Below are 22,566 nucleotides of genomic sequence, written 5' to 3' on the forward strand. Positions count from 1 at the left end.
GGACCTTATTCTCACTAACAAGGAAGGACTTGCTAAAGAAGTAAAGGTTGGGAGCAGCTTGGATTGTAGTGATCAAGAGATGGTGGAGTTCAAAATCTTGAGTGGAAGGAGCAAAGCAAAAAGTAGGATTGCTACCCTGGACTTTAGGAGAGCCAACTTTGATCTCTTCCAGGACCTACTTGGAGCTATCCCGTGGGCTAAAGTGTTAGAAGGTACGGGGGCCTGTGAGAGCTGGTCAGCATTTAAACAGCTCCTCTTCTGCCGCGGATCAAGGGTTATGAATCGATTGTTCTCGAGTGGGGAAGCACGACTGACACAATATGTGTGATCAGCTTCAACTTTATTGTTAGTAACACACATTATATAGTTTCTCTTTCTCTCTGGCGAGCGTGCTGGCTTATCATTGGTTGCCAGTGAAAGTTGCTAGGCGTGTTACTACAACACTGAATAGCTGCTAAGCATGGTATACATACAGCATTGATCATTGCTAGGCAAGGTATCAGCAACACTAATGATTGCTAGGCAAATGCTAAGCGATGTATACAACAAACACTAAGTAGTTTCTAGGTATAGCAGGTAACAAAGCAGTCCTGTTACTCTTGAGCAGTCATTTGGCCATAGTCATTGTTCAGGTCAGTTTCACCTTGGGCTTAGGCTGTTTACTGCCTAGCCCAAGGACACTGTGACCTTCTGCCAGTATCAGTACCTTTTCCAAAACTATGCAGTACGTGCTGCCACTCAGGCTATGCTCATACATATGACCATGTCCACCCTGGTTCTGCAGCCATTCCCCAACAATTCCCCCTTTTTCTTTTTGTAAGAGCATATCTTTCTGTATAGCCCTGTGAATATCCCTGATAATACAGCCATATACCATACAAAGCAAAATAAGCAGTGAGAAACACATCCTGGAGGAGGTAACTTTTGATATCATCCTAGTCCTAAAAAACTGAAAAAAGAAAAACAGGCAGGAATGTGTGGGCAACGGATGTGAAAGGCAGCACTGGCAGGGCGTCCCCTGCTTCAAAGTACACTTTTCTTCTCCCACTCATCATAGACCACCTCCTGCTCTTACTTTTCTCTAGGTTCACACAGTGTAGTCTCCTTTGAGCACCGTATCAGCGTGGCCAGTGCATAACACAGAGCCCAAAGGGAACACCTGATCGCTAAACAAAATAGACTATCAAGGACAGCTTACTCTAAAAATACCTGTAGTTACAGTTATCAGCAGACTGAATGACACAATCACAGAAGTTTCCCATATATGTCTTGGCAGCTTGGATGGCTCAGCTAAATAGCTCATGTCCACCTTGCTGTTCAACAGTTCTCCCTTTTTATTTTTGAGCAATCCAAGCCGCTTGACTAATCTTGCAATCAATTTCTTAACAATGGTTGCAGTAACACAACATGCAATAACTATCAATAACTCAATAAGCAAAAAACATTATTTGAGAGATTCATACAACACATACCATCAAAATAATTAAACCTGGGTAGCAGCATATGGACCTGTTCCTGTCAGCATTTCTGCTGTCACCCCATACAAAGGATCTCCCTTCACACAGTAACATCTGTGATGGAGTTAATAATAACTGTCCCAAATTTTGACAATCAAGAGGACTCACTAAGTTAGTCTGGAAAATCCAATTTATTATCTGGTGCACTGGTTCTGGAGTGAACCCATAGTCTGTGACAGTTTTCTGGGCTTTTAAAGTCTCTAACTTTTTGAACACCTCCTGGAACGTTTGATCCACTGGCAGACGACTCCCCAGTGGAGAAGCCGCTCACCCCTCTGGCAAAGCGACTCTGGGTGAGCTTGGGCTAAGTGGGCATGCTGTCCCATGCAGTGGCGCCACCGGCCACATCATAGTGTCCCCTGGGCTTTCCAATACAGAAGGTGGAGGAGGCACCAGCTATTCCTCTGAAACTCGCTGCTCCTCCAGCCCTCTGGAGATCTTTGCTGCTGATTCCTTCAGCCACAGTGCCACTTGTCCCCTGTCCCCGATGCCTCCATCTCCTGAGATCCCATCCGGTGTGATCCACTGAAGTTTTGAGGTACAGCTCTATCGCTGTCCAGTTCCACTGGTTCATTAATGTCTTTGCCCCTTTATCATCATCAATAACCTTACACCAGAGAGTATCCCCTAATTTATGCCACTCTTTCTCCTCAAAAAACCCCTCTGAACAAGTAAATAATCACTCTGTTTTACCGAAGGCTATCATCCCCGGCACCTGCTTAATGGTGCTAGAATCTACCCCCCGCTTCTCTAAGAAGAAAAAGATTCAGGACTACCTCTCTTTCCATGGTGCACTGCAATCCGCGTCCCACCACCACAGCACCCACGAAAGAATTTCCTTGGAGCGCTCCACTTATCAGCCCTCCAGATCCGAGCAGACCCCTCTTTGGCGGGTCCAGGCAGCGGTCTCCCAACTTGCAGATATGATGCTGGGGCTTTTTATTCGAGCAAACTCCTCTCAGTCTAGACGGGTTCCTCCCAACGCACAGATACTATGACGCTGTGGCTTTTTGATCCAGCCGCTCGCTTCCTGAGTCAATCGTCTAGTTGTCCAGTCCCCCAGGTCTCATGTCCCTGTTCGGGCACGAGATGCAGCGGATCAAGGGTTCCAGGAATAAGAATATATTCCTTATCAGGAATAAGAATTTTCTGTTTTCTCATCTGAATGACCACACTGTTTTTAAAAATCAGCTGAAGAATTTTACTCAGTTGGTAATCAGATTAAGGAATGCCAATCACCTCTCTCTCCCTGCTAGCCACCCCTTTTTTAATGTAGCCCAAGATATAGTTGGCTCTCCAGGCTGTAAGCACACACTGCTGCCTCATGTCCGGCTTCTCATCCACTGGGACCCTCAAGTCCTTCTCCACAGGGCTTCTCTCCAGGAGTTCTTCCCCCAGTCTGTATAAATACCTGGGATTGACCTGGCCCAAGTGCAACACTTTGCACTTGGCCTTGTTGAACCTCTAACCACTTGTTCAGATCCCTCTAGATAGATTACTTTCCCCCCTATGTATCAACTGCAGTGCTCAGCTTGATGTTGTCTGCACACTTGCTGAGGGTGCACTTGATTCCATCATCTATGTCACTGATGAAGATGTTGAAGAGCACCAGTCGCAAGGCCAATCTTTTGGGGACACTACTCGTGACCAGCCTCCACCCAGACATAGAACCATTGATGTCACGGTGTTATTCGTGATGAGCAGAGCCACGCACTCCGGGGGGAGGGGAAACAGCAGGAAGAGATAGGTCTACAAAAAAACAATGGCACGATCTGAGAAGGAACGATAACTTTACTAAATCTAATAAAATTGAACAATTGAGAGAGAAATGAAGTTTCCAAAACAAAAGCTGTGAGCTTACATTAAGGAGGAATTGCAGGGGAAGCACACGTGCTGAAGCTCCACGCAGCTGAGAGAGGAATGCACCCAGGCAGAGTGCAGCCTGGCATCCCGTGCAGAGCTCCGCCCCCCTGCTGCTCCCCCACAGCATTAACTCCTTAACTGCTGCATGATGCTGTGATGTGGAATACCGGCATCAAAACCACAAAACCACAACAATTGATCACAACCCTTTGGCTGTGACCAGCCAACCAGTTCTTCATCCAACCGTCTATCCTTCAAATCCATATCTCTCCAATTTAGAGAGCAGGATGTGGTGAGGGACCATGCCAAAGGCTTTGCAGAAGTCGGGGTAGATGACATCCATCGCTCTTCCTCTGTCCACTGATGCAGTCACTCCATCATAGAAAGTCACTAGATTGGTCAGGCAAGACCTGCCCTCGGTGAAGCCATGCTGGCTATCTCAGATCACCTCTAGGTCTCATATGTGCCGTAACATGGTAACCAGGAAGATCTGGTCCATAATCTTCCCAAGCACAGAGGTGAGGCTCACTGGCCTGGTGTTCCCTGGATCATCCTTTCTCCCTTTCTTAAAAATGGCAATAATATTTCCTTTTCCAGTCACCAGGGATTTCACTCGATAGTCACGATTTTTCAAATATGATGAGAGTGGCTCAGCAACTGAATCAGCCATCTCTCTCAGAACTCTAGGATACATATTATCCAGCCCCATGGACTTACATACATTCAGTTTCATGAGGAGGTCTTGGACATGTTCCACTGTTACAGTGGGATGGAATCCTCTCCTCTTACCCTCATCTAGAGATTCAGGGTCCTGGTAGACCATGGGAGCCTGGCCACCAGTGAAGACTGGTCCAAAACATTTACTGAGCACCTTAACTTTTTCCATGTCTGAGGAAGCCAATTGTCCATTCGCATTTATCAGAGAGGGAACACTGTCCTTGATCTGTCTCTTCCCGCCTATGTACCTGTAGAATCCCTTCTTGTTATTTTTCACATCCTTTGCCAAGTTTGGCTCCATCTGTGCTTTGATTTTCCTGATCTTATCTCAACACATGCAGACAACATTCCTATATTCTTCCCAAACTAATTTTTTTTTGCTGGTGTTCAATTCATGGTTTTACTATTCATGTTAAATTAGCTAGTGAAATTAGCTAATTATGTAAAATATGCGCAATGCTCTCCATTTGGGACCACTAGCAAAGAAGGGCTAATCATCTAAACTGGTGAAGAACTACTTCTTGGAGGAAATGCATTAGAAATACTAGAAGTGTTCAGATTACTCAGACTGTGTCCTCTGTCTAACATTCTGGTGAATGAAAAGGCCAATGTTTTGTGGTTTTGAGGGAGCTGTACTAATGTTCCTTGTATTCCTTCATTTTTATTACATATACAAACAGATCGTGTGTATATGTAGGTCACTCCAAAAGTCACGCCTCCTATTTAGTTCAATGAAAACTGCAACAGATAAGAAGACAACAATAACAGTATTCAATAGAGCAAATTCTCAACTACAAAACACTGTGTTTCAACATAGCCACCACCATTAGCTATGCATTTTTGTAAGCAGTGAACAGGAGTCTAAGTACCACACTCATGAAAATCTGTACCAACAGAGGTCACGTGACCTACTGTCACTGTTGCCACTGCTAAAAGGCACCACCTACCACCTCACTGTGCTCACATCAACTGTTAGATCTCCAAACCCTAACCCTAACCCTAACCCTAACCCTAACCCTACCCTAACCCTAACCCTAACCCTAACCCTAACCCTAACCCTAACCCTAACCCTAACCATAACCCTAACCCTAACCCTAACCCTAACCCTAACCCTAACCCTAACCCAGCAAGCATCAATGAATGTCAGTGAATGCCATTTTTTTCCACATGAATTTCATTACACTACTTTGCTACATGCAGATATCCATGTCAGATGACATTTTGTCAGACTGCTTCTCTTCTGGCATCTATCACACGGTGAAAGATGTATTGAAATTTTGGTGGGAAGATTCAACCTCTACTGCCATACCACCAACATCTGCCTCAGACATTGTGGGCCAACATAATAAAATAGGAGGCATTACTTTTGAAGCAGCGATTTGTACATGTAAGTAAAAGGCAGAGTCCCTGTTAGATCACCTCCATTTGAGACATCTGGATTCTATTTATAACTTTGCAACCATTCTGTGTCCCTGCCTTGGGAAAGTCATCATGGTGATGCATCAGTTCAACAGGGACAATGCTAAACATAATTAGCTCTGCAGAGAAAGGTCAGTTGGAACTTAGTGATACTTGCCTGCCCTACCTGCATCTCACCAAACAGCATGGATATCTTCACCTTGACCAAATGCACTCCTATTACAAAAAAAAATAAAAATCAGAACAAAACAAACAAAAATGCAGCAAGGTATATTCTGCATGCTCTCATATTTGTGTTGATGTCTTGTAAATTTTGGGTTGTCCACTTTAACCTCACAGTTTCCAAAAACATGGGCTGGGGGTTGGAACTAGATGATAATAGAAATCCCTTCCAAGACAACCTATTCTACGATTCTATGAATATGATGTATATGAGCAAAATAGGTCTCCTAAAAAGGCAAAAAGTACTTACAGAGCAGCAGAATAGGGCTTTTGGATTAGGCAAGTGTAGAAAAATGCAAATCGATGTGATTCCTGGAGTTAACATGTTGACGAAAATGATTCACCGTATCCTTCTGTGTCTTTTTCATTCAGGAATGATAACAGAACTTTGTTTGACTGGCATTTGTTGACATTTCAGCATAAATTTGCACTTTCTCAAGTATGCAAAAGCCAGCAAAACTCATTAAAAAATGATATTGATACACCATTGTGCCACCTTGCTCAGGATGCAGGTTCTCCTTGTTGCCATACCTTGTTGAGCAAACATATGTCATAGCCTTTGAATATGAAACTGGCAGATGTCTAATTGACTCGAATACATTGCCAGCCTATATCAGATTGGGTCAGTAGAAGGCCTTAGAATCCCCCACCAAATTTTAATCAAAATTAATGGGATGAACAAGTGAATGCAGAGATGAGTTATATGACAAAGAAAATGCAGAGCAGCTCTGCATCTAGAACCACATGAAATTAATTTAAATAAAATTTTCTCTTCTGTCATGGTTTTATGATTTTTGGTACTGGTATTCCACATCATAACATCATGTAGTGCATTTAGAGTTAAAGAGTTAATGTTCCAGCTCCGTGGATCATCGATAGTTCCAGGTATGCCTGTCTCAGAAGAGAAGAAGAACTCCATTCCCCAGAGGACTTTGCGATGCTTTGCGTTCTTACGTGTTTACGCTCAGAGGGAAAGATAAAAACTGTCTGCAGTCACGGGACTCTCTCTTCCCTTTGGGACCAAGCTCGGCAGTGGGTGTTTGTTGCAGCCATCTGCCTTCAGCATTAGCGTAAGGCCTTCGGTTTATCGGACACTCTTTCTCTTGCTCATTTTATTTGATTCGTTTGCCTCAATTCCAATTATATTATATTATATTGTGTTATTTTTTTCCGTTCTGATATCTTATTTAGTAAATTAGCTTTCCTACTCAGATAGTTGCCGCTGTTTTGTTCCTATGCCCATCTCCCTTCTCCTTTTTCCCTTTTCCCCCTTCCCCTTCCCCAGGGTGTGGGCCCGTGGGCCCCCTGCCTCAATTGTCATGGTACCGGGTCGAACTGTCCCGCAAACCGTTGACATCTTCCTAGAGCTCCAGAAATCTTCACTTGGTTGTGTAGCAGGGAAGAGATGGAAGCAGAGCCATTTAAGAAGCAGTCCAGATGGACACATCCCAGCAAAGAGCAAGAAAGGTGTTTTGTTTTTTTGTTTTTTTTTTTTCTCTGGAGGTAATGGGCCTAGTTAAGCAGAAGGAACTGAGGAGACCCTGAGCTTTGAGCCAGGAAGATACTACACTCTGCAGGACAGAAGCCCCCTGCTACTAATGAGCTGTCTGCACTTGGGTGAGAGCCAACACAAGACAACCCAAATGATTTTCAGGCTTCAGCTTCCTCTTCAACCTTCACACCTCCCACTATGAATGTGTCCTCCCTGCCCAGAAGAGAACTGATTGCAGATGTAGCTGGAATGTGTATTAAAATGTCTGTAAAAATGAACACAATATCAAATGTAGAAAAACTTATGACACCTTAACGTGAAGGAAAAATTGGATCCTGTGTACAAGTACAGAGATGAGTGAAGATAACAAGTGGGAGTATCTTCTATTGCATCCTCAGGACTCAGGCAAGGGAGCTCTGCTCAGTGCTTGCCCAGTACTCTTCTATTTTCTGTCCTTCTGTCTAGGCACCAAAATCCTACACAGCAGTGCTAGGAGCCTGGTACAATTCACATCCCTCACATCTAAGCAAGCTGAGATACGTGTTAAAACTGCGAGTGCAACAGTTCACACACTGTAAGGGTTCACGAAAGGTGGATGTTGTGGTTGTCATTTGTGCAGATATCCGCTCTTCCACAGAACGTTCACTGCAACTGAGCATAAAACCAGGATATTACAAACAATGAATTTCAGCACATGGACCAGCTTTTCTCCACCTCACTGTACTTATACACATGAGCTGCAGACAGTTCATCCAAGATCAAGTTTCTTCTTGGTACAGCGATACCTGATTCTGCCAGCAATGCTGCACAGTACAAATTCAGAACATGTTTGCTACTTGCCTTGAATAATTGACTGTCTCTATCAGTAGCTTAAGAGACAGCTCTGGACTACTTAAAGGTATTTATATGTGATACTCAACTTGTATGTGGTGCTGCATAGAGGGAAGGAAAAAAGAGAGTAAATATTCAGTTTATGACACAAGAAGAGCAGAAGGAAGATGAGGCCATTGTGTAGCAGACGATGGGAATTCAAAGCATAGTGTATGCTAGGTGAAGTTTGTCTATGTGGCCTGTCCTCAGCAGTGGAAGGGAAGATTCTGTCATACAGAGTCACCGTCTGGCTTGCTGTGAGGGGAGCCAGATTGCTTTCTTTGTTCTTTTAACAATGAAATAGAAGAACAGTTCTCAGTTCAAATTCTGGGATGGCACAGGCAGTACAGGTTCCCAGCAAGAGTGAAGTCCAGTTCCCAAGAAATGAGTAGATAATTTAGACAGAAGTTAACAGAGGGGGATCTTCTGCCAATTTCACCAAGTTTCAGTGAAGCTGAATCTGCCATTTCATTTGCTGTTCTTCTTTCAGTTGCAGTCTTATTTAAACAGCTAAACACACAGCAAGATGAAATGTCCTCTGAGCCTACAGGGAAAATCTGCATCAGCTTTTGACCACAAAGTCTAGGAACTGTCATGTGAGGCACATGTGCCTCTGAGATATTGAATCCAATCCTTTTCTCTCATGACTTACAAAGGAGGAAGAAAAAACTGGGAGACTGACAGAAATCTGCCAGCTTTGAAAAGGGAAGCCAAGAGCTCAGAGAAGGTAAAGCGTATAAATGGGGATGTTTTCTGTTTTCTGAATTACAGCTGCATTAGATGTGACAATCCAACACAGTAAGTCAGAATACAGAGAGAAAGTATATTCAGATTTAGCAAAGCCCATTACAGCTAGAAAGGCTCAGGAGAGATGTCCCAGCAAGACAGTGATGTAATAACTACAAAAAAAAATGTATTTCCAGAAAGATTGGCCCTTAGCTAAACTGTATGCATCAGGGGACCTCTCTGCAGAAAGCTTCAGTTATTACTTTCTTAAAAGCCTTATTACATTTCCAGTTTTATAAAAACCGAGTAATTACTATCTTCAATTACCTCTTGGTGCCGACTCAATTAATGTCCTTTACACCGATTGCTTTTTGAACTGTTGGAGTGAAAAGATGATCTGGGTCAACTCATAAACTTATTTTCAATGTCTTATTAGCTGAAAGTCAGGACTTGTGTTCTCAGGGAAGTGTCATCCCTTGATTGCTCTAAGAAGATGTAATGCACAGGCTGAAGGAGATATACTTTCAACATCTGGGTCCAAAATTGAGGTGATGCTGGTGGATAAAACCATTCAAGGTGTTTTATTTCTCTCTCTATCCTTGCAGATGCCCTTGATATAAACCCCTGAGATCCAAGCTAGAGAGATGGTACTAAATGGGAGAATCAATGGTTGTATCTTCCTGGCTTTAATAATTAAAGCTATTGAGCCATTATGTCTTGGATCAACAAACAGGGCTAATAGGTCACTCATCCTAGCCTTGTAAATTATTTTTCAACAGACAATATTAAGGTCAGGGCAGCTTGACTGAGCTGCCTCCCAGGTCTTGATATAAGCAACAACTGATTGGGATCATCTGGCAACAATTTGTCTCTGCCCATTCATTATTCTTAGCAGGAAAATACTTCTACAGCAGAAAAGAGCAGTGCGTCTGTACTGAGTTTTCATCCCCCGCCCTGCCCCATGGAATGTATGATTTGCAGCTGGTTAAGTTGTTCACAGCCTCTTATGACTCAGGGTCTGGTATGTCTTTATAATCTTAGACTCCATCTTCTGGCTACCCTTCATTTTGGGAATCACATGCTGAGAAAAAAAAATGGTCAAAACGTTCTTAAGGAACTTCATCAACTTCTGATCTACTGCTTCAGCAGTGTAATGCTGATTCAATGAGGGAGATAGGTTTTTTTTTAATTGCTGGAGAACAGCCTTGAAAGGAGTGGGAGAAAGGTGGAAGAGGACCATGGCCACTCCACCAGTATCAGGGGATTCTCCCAAATGGCTCAATCTATCCTGCAAAATCTCACTCTGCAATATTGCTTTCTGCCCCAGGGAGTCCCTTTCCCATTCCCATTTGTACTTGGCCACTCACTGGGAGGAATGCTGAGTCAAATGCCTAAAGTAGTAAAGTCTTGGTGGGCTGCTGTCTCCTTCCCTCAACACCATAGGTGTGATTCATGGACCACCTCCAGAATCTAGTTCAGGCTTTATCCCACAAAGTGCAATCTTCTTCCTTGTAAAATCATCCAGGTAATTACCCTTTCCTCCTGACTGAGGCTGTTTTTGGGGGGAAACATCTCTTCTCCAGTCTTTCACTTTGCTGGCAACTCGCTACAGCTCCAGAGTTCCACCTGGGCTACTTTGTCCTCCAGAGTGCACCAATGCTTCCAGCTAAGGACTGCACTGTTTTCTATCAGCTGATTTTTGGAGGCATCTGGGTCAAAACCTACAACAAGCAAAAGAAGAATGCCCAGCTCCTGGATAACCTGTGCCTCAGGCAGGGTTTGAAACTAGCAATGAGTGTTCACATTGTGGATGCTGCCCTGCTCTGTCACCAAGATGGCTATTAAGCTATTTTAAGTTCTCACTGGCATATATGCATGGTGTGCAGCCACTCTCTGATTGCTGCGTAGATATTTCCATTTTAACTCAGTCCTTGGAGACAAATTCCAAAATTTGTCCCCTCCTCCTGCCTGTTCCCATGCAGAATGAGGTGTCTAGAAAGTGCTCTGCAGTCACTGAGGATAAAAGTTACTTTGTAATGCCAAATTCAGGTATGAGTTGCTAAAGGTCGTCTTTGTATACAGCATTTTCAAGCAGAGACAAGTTGAAATTTGCTGCTGGCAGCACAGTGTAATAGTCTCCAACAGAATATTATTCAGTGCTTGGGTTTCATTATTTTATAATTTCACTTGTTTGTATTTTGATAGTCATTTCCTGGTGTTCAACTCTCTGGTGCATTGCAATGTTCTCATTCTTCCATTATACTCCATTGGAACTTTCCTAATCAAAGCTTTCCCTCATCCCTTATTCTTGGCCTGAATCTCCTCTCTTTTCCTTTGATACCTGCATGAGTTTGGAGCACTGCAATTTTACATTACAGATCATATATTTTCTGGTTAATTTGTTTTGCTTGTTTCAACAGAGGAGCCTTGCAGTGATGCACTCTACCATCTTTCTGCTCTCCCATGGAAACGTAGGCAGGGTGGCATCTTGCCACCGGTTTGCGGGACAGTTTGACCCGGTACCGTGACGATCGAGGCAGGGGACCCACAGGCCCGCACCCCGGGGAAGGGGAAAAGGGAAAAAGAAGAAGGGAGATGGGCCTAAGAACAAAACAGCGGCAACGATCTGAGTAGGAAAGCTAATTTACTAAATAAGATATCAGAACGGAAAAAAATAACACAATATAATATAATATAATTGTAACTGAGGCTAATGAATCAAATAAAATGAGCAAGAGAGAGAGATAGTGTCCGATAAACCGAAGGCCTTACGCTAACGCAGAAGGCAGATGGCTGCAACAAACACCCACTGCTGAGCTTGGTCCTGAAGGGAAGAAGAGAGTCCCGTGACCGCAGACAGTTTTTATCTTTCCCTCTGGGCGGAAATATGTAAAAATGCATAGCACTGCAAAGTCCTCTGGGGAATGCAGTTCTTCTCTTCTGTGACAGGTACACCCAGAACTATCGATGATCCACGGAGCTGGAGCATTAACTCCTTAACTCCCAATACACCACACGATGTCATGATGTGGAATATCAGCAACACAACAAAAATCATAAAACCATAACATTCCACCCCTTATTCAACATCATTACATCATGCTTAATATATATATACATAAAGAAACAATGATTAACAAGCATTAAATACAAACACGTACAACATACATATATACATATATACACAGTAATAGAATTACTGAGGGCGCTCTCCCCACATCAAATTCCCTTGTGGTACACATTGAACATCCCCATTCTTCTGTATCACCCACCAGGTAGACCCAGGTCCATGAGCAAAAACAGTTCCACGGAGAGGTTTGTCCTCTCCAGAAGCTGGAAGAACCCAAACTGCTTTTCCCAACATGTTCTTCACATGTACTACAGGGACCTTATCTCCCTCTACAGTAGATAGAGAGCTGGATTGGGCAGGACAATCGCAATTGATGGATCCTCTGGTGTTGACCAACCAGGTGGCTTCTGACAAATTCTTCTCCCAGTGCTTAAATGTCCTGCCACCTATTGCTTTCAACGTTGTTTTTAACAACCCATTGTACCTTTCAATTTTACCAGAAGCTGGTGCGTGAGAGGGGATATAATAAATCCACTCGATGCCATCCATGATCTTTGGCCCAAGTATCTACAAGAGAATTTTTGAAATGAGTTCCATTATCGGACTCAATTCTTTCTGGAGTGCCATGTCACCATAGAACTTGTTTCTCAAGCCCTAAGATAGTGTTTTGGGTGGTAGCATGGGGTACTGCATATGTTTCAAGCCACCCAGTAGTTGCCTCTACCATGGTGAGCACATAACGCTTACCATTGCGAGATCGTAGCAACGTGATATAATCAACCTGCCACGCCTCCCTGTATTTATACTTTTGCCATCGCCGTTCCTCCCAAAGAGGTTTCATCCTCTTGGCTTCTTTAATTGTGGCGCATGTATCACAGTCACGGATAACCTGTGCAATGGCATCCATAGTTAAGCCCATCCCTCGGTCTCTAGCCCACTTATATGTTGCATCTCTTCCTTGATGGCCCGATGTCTCATAGGCCCACCGAGCTAGAAATAATTCACTCTTGTGTTGCCAGACAAAGTCTACTTGAGGCACCTTAACTTTGGCAGCTCGATCTACCTGATGGTTATTTTGTTGTTCTTCAGTTGCCCGGCTCTTAGGAACATGAGCATCTACATGGTGCACCTTTACAACCCTATTCTTTATTCGGGCAGCAATGTTTTTCCACAGTTCAGCAGCCCAAATACGTTTACCCCTCCGTTGCCAACTAGTTTGTTGGCAACACGCTTCCATTTCAGCCATATCAAAGGCCATAGAAGGACAGATGGGGATGTGTTAGAGAAAGTATCCTGACTGATTGATAGGGTTGAAATGACTGCAGCTATTGGAAGCAAACACCAAATGACAGCACTCACTTCACTAACTTCATGTCGTGCACGGCTCTGTGAAGTTACTTACATGCAAATAGAGAAGATATGAAGGAATGGCATCAAAAACCCACCCCTGCACTGCGAGCACGGGTGAGAGAATTACTACACAGACCAACGACCAGTGAAGTTGTTCCTGTCACAAGAGGTAACCAATAGAGGGGCACTGCCCTCAGCCAGAGGAGGGAGAGGGATAACAGAGTGTATTGGACTGTGTGGATTTGCTGGCCTGGCACATCAGAGCCACAATACTATGAGGCACTGGTGGATACTGGTGCACAGTGTACTCTAATGCCTTCGAGTTATAAAGGGACGGAACTGATCTATATCTCTGGAGTGACTGGGGGCTCTCAGGAATTGTCTGTGTTGGAGGCAGAAATAAGCCTCACTGGTAAAGACTGGCAGAAGCATCCTATAGTGACTAGACCGGGGGCTCCATGCATACTCGGTATAGACCATCTCAGAAGGGGGCACTTTAAGGATCCCAAAGGGTATCGATGGGCTTTTGGAATAGCTGCTGTGGACACAGACAACATTAAGCAGTTATCTGTTTCACCAGGCCTGTCAGAAGATCCGTCTGTTGTGGGGTTGCTACAAGTGGAGGAGCAACAGGTACCAACTGCTACAAAAACAGTGCACAGATGGCAGTACCGCACCAATAGGGATTCCTTGCTCCCCATTCATAACTTGATCCGTCAGCTAGAGAGCCAGGGAGTGATCAGCAAAACCCATTCTCCTTTTAACAGCCCCATATGGCCAGTGCGTAAACCAGTGGAGAACGGAGGCTGACGGTAGATTACCGTGGCCTGAATGAAGTCACGCCCCCACTGAGTGCTGCTGTGCCGGACATGCTTCAACTCCAGTATGAACTGGAGTCAAAAGCAGCCAAGTTGTATGCCACCATTGACATTGCTAATGCCTTCTTTTCAATTCCTCTGGCCACAGAACGCAGGCCACAGTTTGCCTTCACCTGGGGGGACGTTCAATACAACTGGAACCATTTGCCCCAGCGGTGGAAACACAGCCCAAACATTTGTCATGGTTTGATCCAAACTGCATTGGAACAGGGTGGTGCTCCCGAGCATCTGCAGTATGTTGATGACATTGTTGTATGGAGCAATACAGCAGAGGAATTCTTTGAGAAAGGAGAGTGGATTATTCAAATTCTCCTACAAGCTGGCTCTGCTATCAAGCGAAGCAAAGTGAAAGGGCCTGCACAGGAAATTCAGTTCCTAGGTATAAAGTGGCAAGATGGACGTCGTCACATCCCAACAGATATGATTGACAAAATTACTGCCATGTCTCCACCCACCAGTAAGACAGAAACCCAAGCTTTTCTGGGTGTAGTGGGCTTTTGGAGAATGCACGTTTCAAACTACAGTCTCATTGTGAGCCCTCTCTTTCGGGTGACACGGAAGAAGAATGATTTTGTATGGGGCCCTGAGTAGCAGCAGGCTTTTGAGCAAATTAAGCAGGAGGTAGCCTGTTCCATGGCCCTGGGGCCAGTGCGGACGGGACGGGATGTAAAGAACATCCTCTACACTGCTGCTGGAAAGGAAGGTCCCACTTGGAGTTTGTGGCAAAGAGCTCCTGGAGAGACCCGAGGTCGACCCCTTGGATTCTGGAGTTGGGCGTACAGGAGGTCTGAGGAGCGCTACACTCCAATTGAGAAGGAGATCTTAGCCGCGTACGAGGGGGTTCGAGCTGCTTCCGAAGTAATCAGTACTGAATCGCAGCTCCTTCTGGCACCTTGATTGCCAGTGCTGAGCTGGATGTTCAAAGGGACAGCTCCCTCTACCCATCATGCTACTGATGCCACTTGGAGTAAATGGACTGCACTGATTACACAGCGAGCTCGGATGGGGAACCTCAATCCCCTGGAATCCTGGAGGTGATCATGGACTGGCCTGAAGGTAAAAAGTTTGGAACAACAGCAGCAGAGGAGGTATCACGTGCCAAAGAAGCCCCAACATATAATGAACTACCAGACAATGAAACGAGGTATGCCCTGTTCACAGATGGATCGTGTCACATTGTGGGTAAGCACTGCATATGGAGAAGGAGAATCAAGTCAATTTGCAGAGGTAAAGGCTGTCCAGCTGGCCTTAGATATTGCTGAACGTGAGAGGTGGCGCACCTTTACAACTAATTTTTTTGTTCAGGCAGCAATGTCTTTCCACTGTTCAGCAGCCCAAAAAGGTTTACCCCTCCACTGCCAATCCTTTTGTTCCCACTGCTGCAACCACCGCCATAAAGCATTTGCCACCACCCATGAGTCCATATAAAGGTAAAGCATTGTCCGCCTCTCCCGTTCAGTCACATCTAAGGCCAGCTGGATAGCCTCTAACTCTGCAAACACATATACAGAAAATTTATGTATTTCTACTTGTTTTCCCCGCCTATGTTTAATTGTCTCAAAAGTAAGCTTTTTCTTGTTGGCCAGTAGCTCCTACTACTGCTATAAAATCAGCATCTACGGGTAATAACTCTTGACTTAGCACAGGGTAAGAGGCACCCGTATCCACCAGAAAATTAACCTCTTTGCCCTGCTCCCCTAGCTGCAGTTTAACCAGTGACTCTGCTAGGATAAACTTGCCAGTTTCCTGTCATTCAGCTTTTGCGATCAGAGACAGTTCCCTCCCCCTTCAACCTGGGACAGCTTCTACACCAACGTCCCATTTCCCTGCAGTTTGCACACTGCTTTTGCTCCAGTGGGGGGTGGAATCCTCCCTGGGCTCTTAGCTCCAATTTGCTTTAATCTCTGCAGATGATGGCTATTCTCACCTGTCCTGTCCCCTCCCCGCCCGGCTCGCAGTAACGCGCTGTTTCTGCAGCGGTCTCCGGCTCTGTCTCAGTTCGAGATGCCATGGGGGGAAGGCCCTGTGGGGTTTATTTTTTATTTTTATTTTTTTCCAGTGCCAGCGCGCATCTGTCTCAGCTGACGCAGGTCACAAGTTCTAACATCTCAGACTAAAAGTTTTCCTTAACACTCTTGCGTTACCACAGTTCCACAATTTGTATCCTCAATTACACTTCCAACAATTATACTTCCATATACCACCAGCAATTACACTTCTACACACCATCAGAACAGTTTTTCCCACCTTTTTCAAAACCCATGAGTCAAACAATAAAATTCTTAAGCTTTCACAAACACCAAATACTTAGTCTCATGATTAGAATACTCAGTTATAAAAACTGGTCCTGTTACTTCATTTATGTTCCCCATTTCTTATTCAGCGTTTCACCTGGCTCACCAGTGGTGCCTTTTTCAGTGAGCCAAAGTATAACACAGAGGGATCCCTTTTTTTTTCTTACTCAGCCAGTCTCAAGGTGATAATCGATAAGCTGTGTTTTTACTGGGTAATGGAGTGTGGGAATACAAAAAGTATATTTAGAGCTGCAGCTGTGGAACAGGATAAACAGCATGAGAAAGGAAGGCTGAGAACCAAAGACACTTCCAGAAGAAAACAAGTTCAAGTAAGCTGCGTGATGGCAGGTCCTAACTGGAGGAAGAGTGCATGGCTTGGGAAGATTCACAGCCCTGATTGGATAATCGCCTGTATGCACGGTTAAGGACTGTTTTGGGAAGTTACATGGTTGATATGTAAAGGCGGGAGGGAAAGTTACAAGAGAGAAATTGTGAAAGTATATAAGGGATGTTAAAACCTGTAATAAACGATTTGGATCGTTCACATCTGAGTCCGTGCCCGAGACACTGCAAATGGTGCCCACTGCGTGGTGCAAATCAAGCCGCGGCTGAGCGAGCCCGGTCCGTCAGCGTCACCCCACTGAACTTCAGAGACTGTTTCGCGCGCCCGCACCGTTCTGCAGGACAGAAGGTGAGCAGCCAGGAACCATGGGGAGTTCGCTAACGAAGGAGAAGCAAGTAAATCTCAAAGTACTACGGTTAGTTTTAAACTTCCAGGATCAGCCTGTATCTAATTCGGAACTATCTAATTTTCTTAAATGGATAAGCAAAAATGTCCCCGAATTTCCGAAAACTGGGTTCTCTCTTGATGGAGAACTCTGGGACAAAACTGGCACAAAACTTTGGGAGGCTTCTATTACTAAAGACAGAACGGCTGCCAAACTTCTACCTGCTTGGCACCAAATCATGGAAGGGCTTAAACAAATTCGACAAGGAAGAAGTCCTTCCGGCTATTCTGTATCGCCCTCCTTCCCACCCCCGCCTCTGCCTTCCGACTCGGGAAGCAGCCCCTGCCCGGACCCGATCCGCGGATCCGACCTCCCCCGCGACCGGGGAGAAGAGAAATCGCAACCACCCCCCGCGCTCCCGCCCTCCCCTCCGAGTCCGTCGTTCATCTCCGCTCCGCCCTCCGCTCCGCCCTCCGCTCCGCCTCCGACGCTCCCCGCGCTTCCGCCCTACGTTCCGCCCCCGTCACTCGTCGCGCCGTTCCCGCCCTCTGCTCTGCCGCCGGTAGTCGCCGCTCCCCTGCCGCCTTCCGCCCCTGTTGCGTCGCTTACTGCTGCTGCTCCGCAGCCTGCCTGTAACTTGGTAAAAAATGAGGACGAACCAGAACCAGAGGATCTTTCAGATCCTGGTTCAGTAGATACGGACGACAAATTGAACATTTTCCCCCCTGATGATAACTTGAAGGGAGCGGGAAAGAAATTTTTTTCTACAGCATACTATGGTGCTTTAGAGCAGTGCAGAAAAGAAGCAATTTTACGGGGTGATGCTGGTACATTGCAAGCCTTTCCTGTGTTGTATCATGCAAATCAGCCCCCCCCCCCCCCCCCCCCCCCCAGTGGGAATCCCTGCCTTACGAGACAGTGAAGGAACTAAGGAAGTCAGTGAGAGATTATGGAATTCAGTCTCCCTTTACATATCTTTTGGCTGCAATTGGTGACAGTTACATTATGACCCCTCACGATTGGAAAATTTTGTTAACGAACAATTCTGTCTCCCATGCAATACACCGTGTTTATGACAGAGTATCGGGAACTGGCTACCACATTGGCACAGAGGAACTCATGAGGGAGGGGGTCCGGGCAATACCTCAGGCTCAGGCACAGATGGACAGGCAATGCTTTGAACAAGTTAAGACTTTGGTGTAGCGTGCTATCTGTCGGATACCCGACACTAATTCATCTAACACTTCATTTACATCAATTAGGCAGGAAGCTGCTGAGCCCTACATTAAATTTCTTGACCGTTTACAAAATACGCTAGAGAGACAAGTAGAAAATCAAGCTGCCTGGGAGGCTTTGCTTAAGCAATTAGCAATAGAAGATGCAAATGCAGACTGTAGAAAGGTCCTACAATCCTTAAAGAATGCAGATCCATCCATTACTGACATGATTAAGGCCTGTCAAGATGTAGGGACAGAAAGCCATAAAATGGCCTCGCTAGCAGACAACCCGGCAACCCTACTTGGTGCAGGGACAGCTCAAAAAATAAAGTGCTACAACTGTGGGGAACCTAGTCATGTACAAAGGGACTGTAAAAAGCCTAAAAAAGCAGATAAAAATGCTTCTGCTCTTCCTACTTGACCCTGTCCCCGGTGCGGGAAGGGGCTACACTGGGCGAGAGACTGCCAATCTAAGCTCCCTGTTGCTGCACGGCCCTGCTATCTGCTGGGAAATGGGAAGAAGAGCGCGAGACCGCGCACTATGACAGTAAATACAGTCCCGAATCGGCCAGCCGTTGCCTGGCCAGCTCACTCAGACCAGCCACTGCTGGCAGTGCAGGAGTGGATTTGGCCACCGCCAGTCAGTGACGCTGACTGATAACGATGTAACTCTTATTCCAACAGGAGTAATGGGCCCCCTTGGGGACGGGCGCAGTGCCCTCCTGATAGGACGTTCTTCTGTTACACGGATGGAACTTTTTGTTTTACCAGTAGTTATAGATGCTGACCACACTGGGGAAATTAAGATAATGGCATGGACACCCTCCCCCCCCGCCCCCCGCTTTTTCCCCAAAGGTCAAAAAATAGCACAATTAATCCCTTTTCATTCTATGAAATGACTAAACCTGGTATTGAGGATAGAATTGGGGGATTTGGAAGCACGGACAAGCCTGCCGTGCTATGAACTACACAAGTATCAGAAGAGAAACCATTATTATCATGTCTAGTAAATGGCAGGCAGTTATTAGGCCTAGTGGATACTGGAGCTGATGTTACCATCATTAAGTCAAGCGACTGGCCCTCTGAATGGCTACTAAAATACCCTCGTTCTGCTATTGTAGGAGTTGGGGGCTTACAGCAGCCCAAACAAAGTGCCCGAATTTTATCTTTTAAAGGGCCTGATGGTCGCATTGCTCACACTGCTGATGTAAGGCATCTTGCCAGTTCCCTATACTCTGTGGGGTTGTGATCTTTTAAGTCAATGGGGCATGATTTTGCAAACAAATTTTCAATAAGGGCCATTGATTGGCAGCAACCTATACCCCTAGTTTGGAAAACAGATCAACCAATCTGGGTAGATCAATGGCCCTTAACAAAGGAAAAGTTGCTGCATTTACATGAACTAGTTCAAGAACAACTGGCTGCTGGTCACATAGTGCCTACCACCAGCCCTTGGAATACTCCAGTGTTTGTTATCCTCAAGAAGAGTGGAAAATGGAGGCTTCTAGAGGACCTGCGTGTTGTCAATGCAGTAATTGAGCCCATGGGGGCACTGCAGCCTGGTCTACCTTCACCTTCAATGTTATTAGATGAAGGGTATGGAGATAAGAGCTGGGTCTACCAAAAATCAGCGGCACAATTTGAGGAGGAACGGTAACTTTATTAAATCCAATGAAATAAAAAGAAAAATGGGAGAGACAAAGCTTCCAAGCCAAATCTGATACCTTACATTAGAAATAGTTCCAGGGAAGCACACGTGCTGTATCTCCACAGCAGTCGAGAGAGTGCGCGCTGAGAGAGATTGATGTGTGTCTGGTCCGAAGCTCTAACCCTCTTCCGTTCCTGCCAAGAGCATTAAGTCTTTAACACCCAGCATGATTTGCTGATGTGGAATACCGGCATCAAAACCACAACAACCTGGCTCTCAGAAGACAAGAACAACTACATACCCCAGAGGACTTGCATTCCCAATTTCTTCACAAAGGGAAAGATCAAACTAAGGGAATGTGACCAGTGAACATAAGGAGAAGGCTGAGGTCCTCAATGCCTCTACAATTGCCGTTAATAGGCAGATCAATTTTCCTCGGGGCACTTTACGCCCTGATCTGGAAGTCTGGGATGCTATGCAGCATACACCCCCGGTCATTCCGGTGCAGACTGTTAGACAGCTCTTCCTCCATCTGGACGGGCTGGCAGGGATGATTGCTGAGCTGCTCTCAGCCATCTATCAGAGCTCCTGGCTACCTGGAGAACTCCTGGAGGACTTGACACTTGCCATTGTGAATCCCATATACAAGAAGGGCCGTCAGGAGGATCCAGGGAGCTACAGGCCAATCAGTCTGACCTTGGATCCAGGGAAAGTTATGGAACAAATCATCTTGGGTGAGGTCAGATGGCACGTATGTGGCATCCGGGGGATCAGGCCTAGCCAGCATGGGTTCCTGAAAGGCAGCTGATGCTTGACCAACCTCATCTCCTTCTACGACTGGGTCACCAGCCTGCTAGACAAGGGAAAGGCTGTTGATGCAACCTACCTAGGCTAGAGCAAAGCCTTTCCCATGGTCTCTCACAGCATTCTCCTGGGGAAACTGGCTACCCATGGCCTGGATGGGTAGACCCTTCTTTGGGTAAGGAACTGGCCAGAGGGCCGAGCCCAACGTGCTTAATGCAGTTAAGTCCAGCTGGTGACCCCATACAAGTGGTGCCTCCCAGGGGCCGGTACTGGGGCCCTTGTTCTTCGATATCTTCACTGATGGGCTAAATGAGGGGATTGAGCGTACCCTAAGCAAGTTTCCAGATGACACCAAGTTGCAAGGTGGTGTCCACCTCCCTGAGGGTAGGGAGGTCCTTCAAAGGGATCTAGATAAGCTGGACCGCTGGGCTGAGGTCAATGGGATGAGGTTCAACACGGTCAAGTGCTGTAGTCTTGGCAATGAGTGTCTGGATGACTGTGAAGAGGAAAGGGACCTGGGGGTGTTGGTTGATGCTCAGCGAAACACGAGCCGACAGTGCACGCACGTGGCCAAGAGAGCCAACTGCATCCTGGCGTGCATTAGAAACAGTGTGGCAGAAGGAGCAGGGAGGTGATCATCCCCCTGTACTCAACACTGGTGAGGCCGCACCTCCAGTACTGTGTTCAGTTTTGGGCCCCTCACTACAAGAAAGGCATTAAGGCCCTGGAATGAGTCCACAGAAGGGCAACAAAACTGCTGAGGGGTCTGGAGCACTAGTCTTATGGGGAGCGGCTGAGGGAGCTGGGATTGTTTAGTCTGGAGAAGAGGAGGCTCAGGGCAGACCTCATTGCACTCTTCAACTTCCTGGAGGGAGGTTGTGACAAGGAGGAGTTTGGCCTCTTCTCCCAGGCAACAAACAGGACCCAAGGAAATGGCCACAAGTTGTACCGGAGGAGGTTTAGATTGAACATAAGGAAAAGCTTTTTCTCTCAGAGAGCTGTCAGGCACTGGAATTAATTGCCTGCCCAGGGAGGGGGTAGGGTCACCGTCCCTGCCAGTGTTCAAGAGGCATCTGCGAGACACAGTTTAGTAGATTCTGGTAGCAATAGGAATGGGTGGACAGTTGGACTAGGTGATCATTTAGGTCTTTTCCAACCTTGTGATTCTATGACTCCATGACTCTCTTCTGGGGCGTGCAGCAATAGAACAAGGGGCCACGGGCAGCATCTGGAATGCAGCAAGTTCCGTACTGATGCAAGGGGGAACTTTATGGTCAGAGTGATGGAGCACAGGCTTGCCAAAGAAGCTGTGGAGTCTCCTTCTTCGGAGATACTCAAGACCCATCTGGATAGCTTTCTGTGCGATAAGCTATGGGAAACCTGCTTTGGCAGGGCCTTGGGCTCAAAGATCTCTAAAGGACCCTTCCAGCCCCTATAAAGATACGATCTCTGTAATTCCCCGATTCCCTCTGTGACCCGCAATGGGAAGAGATCTCTGGATCTGATGAAAATTCTGCAGGCCAAGCTTGCGACCTCTGCAACCCCCGCAGCAGATGCTGAACTTGCTCCATTCCCTGTGACAAGCCTACACTGTAGTTCAGGCAGAGAACATACCCGTGCCAGTAGCCACCGCCTATCTACAGAAGATAAAAAGGATGGCAGCGAAAGTCAGCACTTTCCTTTTAGTAAGGAAAGAAACTCCTACTAAGAGGGAGATGGAACAAGGGGATGGGAATGAAGCCAAGCCATCA

This window comes from Cyrtonyx montezumae, unplaced genomic scaffold (genome assembly GCF_038088225.1).
Source record: "Cyrtonyx montezumae isolate F1298 unplaced genomic scaffold, pur_monq_1.0 scaffold_3, whole genome shotgun sequence".
In the NCBI taxonomy this organism is placed as follows: Eukaryota; Metazoa; Chordata; class Aves; order Galliformes; family Odontophoridae; genus Cyrtonyx; species Cyrtonyx montezumae.